Source organism: Rana temporaria, chromosome 1, assembly GCF_905171775.1.
Source record: "Rana temporaria chromosome 1, aRanTem1.1, whole genome shotgun sequence".
In the NCBI taxonomy this organism is placed as follows: Eukaryota; Metazoa; Chordata; class Amphibia; order Anura; family Ranidae; genus Rana; species Rana temporaria.
In genome coordinates this window covers 339644424-339647577 of record NC_053489.1, presented here as the reverse complement: position 1 = coordinate 339647577, position 3154 = coordinate 339644424, and the positions used below count along the sequence as shown (strand labels likewise).

Genomic DNA, 3154 nt, shown 5'->3' with positions numbered 1-3154 from the left:
CCGTGATGTACGAGAAAGAAAAAGGGATTTTTAATACAGCTTACCTGTAAAATCCTTTTCTTGGAGTACATCACGGGACACAGAGCTCCCACCCCTCTTATAGGGACCATTTTGGGAGGCATACTGCTTGCTACAAAACTGAGGTACTCCTCCTATGGGAGGGGGTTATATAGGGAGGGGCATTTCCTGTTTGAGATTGCCAGTGTCCATCACCTGAAGGTACTCCATATAACCCACATAGTAATGAATATGCCGCTCTGTGTCCCGTGATGTACTCCAAGAAAAGGATTTTACAGGTAAGCTGTATTAAAAATCCCTTTTTCCTGTACCCCCAGGGGCATCGAGAAAAAAAATCCCACCTTGTTGTCTTGTTATATGATCAATAATGATTTGGTATCCTTTTCTTTGATCTTGATTTAGAAGTGGTTTCTTATTTGCCACATATGCACGCAGCTCTTACATGTTGTAGTTCTTCTCTCTCATGTAATCTGCATTCAGTACATCTTGTTGATCTCATACTGGTGCTTGCAGGCCTAACTGCACTAATGTCTTATTGATCATGGCAATACACTTGTCCTCTAAAATTATTAACGCCCTGTTGAAAATCTCGGGACAAAAAGTAATTTCCAATGTTGGGTTTTCCCTCCGAGTTTTTGCAAGTATATCCTCACTTAGTGATTCCTTATACTTCTCCCATAAAGTGTTTGGATTTGAAGGACTGCATGTTGTTAGTATTATAGCATACAGGTTTCTGATTTGGTCTGGTAAAGAAATTAATTTGGCTTCTCTCAATGTATTATCCCAGTGTTGGTCTCCTTCAAGCAAACCAAGCTTCTGACAGGCTTCTCTGTATGTTTGGCACACCTCGCCATTTATTGTTCTCAGCGCTGAGAAAGAAGTTGGTCCTCGAACTGTGTGAAGAAGCATTCTTAGAAAAAAACATTCAGCATTGTTGGGGTGAACTGTATACACTCTACCTAAAGCATCACTTTCAACTATATTGTGTCCAGGGAGGTGCTGTCCAACTTTTCTTCTACAGAAAACTTTCCTTGGGGCATTCCATGTATAGTATCAAGGAACCTCAGGATAAAGCAATGTTCTTGCAAAAGGATCCTCTTTACATAGTTTAAAGAATGCTGTTAAAGTTGTGTTTGGTGGCTGTTCAACTACTCTAGGAGCACTCTCCGTTGTGAAATGAACTCTCTGACCGTTTTCCAAATGAACACTCAGGTGAACAACTGTAGGGTGTCTTTCATGAATTGGAAACCCTAGGATCCGCCACACTGCTTCGCTGCTGCTTATGTATCTACCCAACTGATACTGGATGACTTCATTGTTTGTCTTCTCATTGTTTAGGCTGAACACAGCCATATCACTGCCTTTGTTTACATACTTGCACACATACTTGATTGATTTTACACTGTTGCAGTACTCAACGTTAATGTGTGCCTGGAACATTTTAGAAAGCAGGGGTGAAAATGGCACAACCCACCTGTTGTCTATTTCTATTTCTGTGCCATGTAACTTTACTTTCGCCGTGAACCCTCCATCTTGTGGAGCTCGTCGTCTATATCGAGGATAACCGTCATCTCCAGTTTGTGTTTCTTTAATCAATTCCCTTGGGTATCTCTTGCTGCACTTTCCATCCTTCATACATGGTGAATTGGGGTTTATATTTCCACAGGGTCCATGGATCATATTTTTTGTTACCACTGTATAAAGATTGGGATCCTCTCTTGGGTCTGGGAGTTCAGCAGATATAACCTCATCTATTTGTGTGGGCTGGATTTTGCCTGCCAACCAGATTAAATTGTGTGAGTGTGGTAATCCTCGCTTTTGATATTCAATTGTATACATCCAGCATCTTGGTGGTCCAAACACATGGGCCTTTGTTATAAGTTCGATCAATGTAAACTGTTTCTGTCTGAAGACTCGCAATTAAGTCGTGGCGGTCACTGGGTACTTGACCGTTTTTGAGCATTTCCTTTATCTCAGTCCAACCTGGATTGCATGTAAAGGTGATAAATAAATCTGGTCTACCATATGTCCTCACATATGTCATAGCATCTTGAGTATATTCATGCATGTGTCTGGGACTGCCTGTAAACGTTGCTGGTAGTATAACTAAGGTCCCAATATCTTCAACGTTAGCATCATTTGCCACAGCATCTCAGGTGAATATATTCTTCTACTCTTAGCTTACTCTGATTTAAACGAATAAATAGAAGACGCTCACTTTCAATTTTCGCATACATGTCAATGATGAACTGATGAAACAACTGCCTACAGTTTAATATGTGGTTCTGTTCATTTTCTCGAACCATTAGCCTGTATGCATAGAAATCCATTGCTGAAACCTTTTTCCTGGTTGTTTCACCTGTTGCTGGGTTGACCTGCCTTATATTAAAGTGATACCCATCTTCTCCTCTGGAAAATATCACTGGGTACTATAGAGCATCATTCGATCGATGAGTTTCTGAAATATGCTGCAATGACTCACCTCGTCGCTGAATTATAATATCTCGTTTCTCAAATTCGTTGCCTGATATAACGACTGCTACTTCGTCTACTTGAGGAGCATTGAAGCGTCGCTCATGTTCTCCTGCTGGTATTCGGTCTGCTCTAATGACTACTTTATATTCATCCGTTGGCATACGTTCCAATGCTGTTTTAAATGTTTTAATTAGACAATTGTGCTCATGAAACATCCTTTGTAAGTTTAATACAATCTGACGCCTTGTTCCCAAAATGTAGTCGCATCGTTGATCGGCCTCCAATTGCTCGTCTCCCATAAAATATAGTTGTAGGAATTTCGGGGCTTGGTCAGGCAAGGGAAGCAATGATCCAGCCTTGTGGTAAATCTGACCTTGCACAGTGAATGTTGATGAAAAGCCAGGATGTTTAATTATTGATGTGGCACCAAAGGATGTCATTTGAAAACATGAATTGTACCTTCTGATGTTATTGAGAAAATGCTTTGACTCCTGATGTGTAAGACAAAAGTTCATCTGGTGGTGATTCCAATTGAGATAGTTTAACTTTCCCATTTTTGCAGCACATTCCAGGTGACTCTGATTTGAATTTCTTGGCTTGACAGAAATGACAAATTATGTCCATTTTTCCAATGGTAACACTGGCATGTTGTGAGTAGACC

General features: G+C 40.5%; 1 pseudogene; it reads right to left on the bottom strand.

Annotated features, from left to right (window-relative positions):
• Positions 1-830: 830 nt before the first annotated feature.
• LOC120926349 lies at positions 831-2933 on the bottom strand (annotated as a pseudogene).
• Positions 2934-3154: the final 221 nt, after the last annotated feature.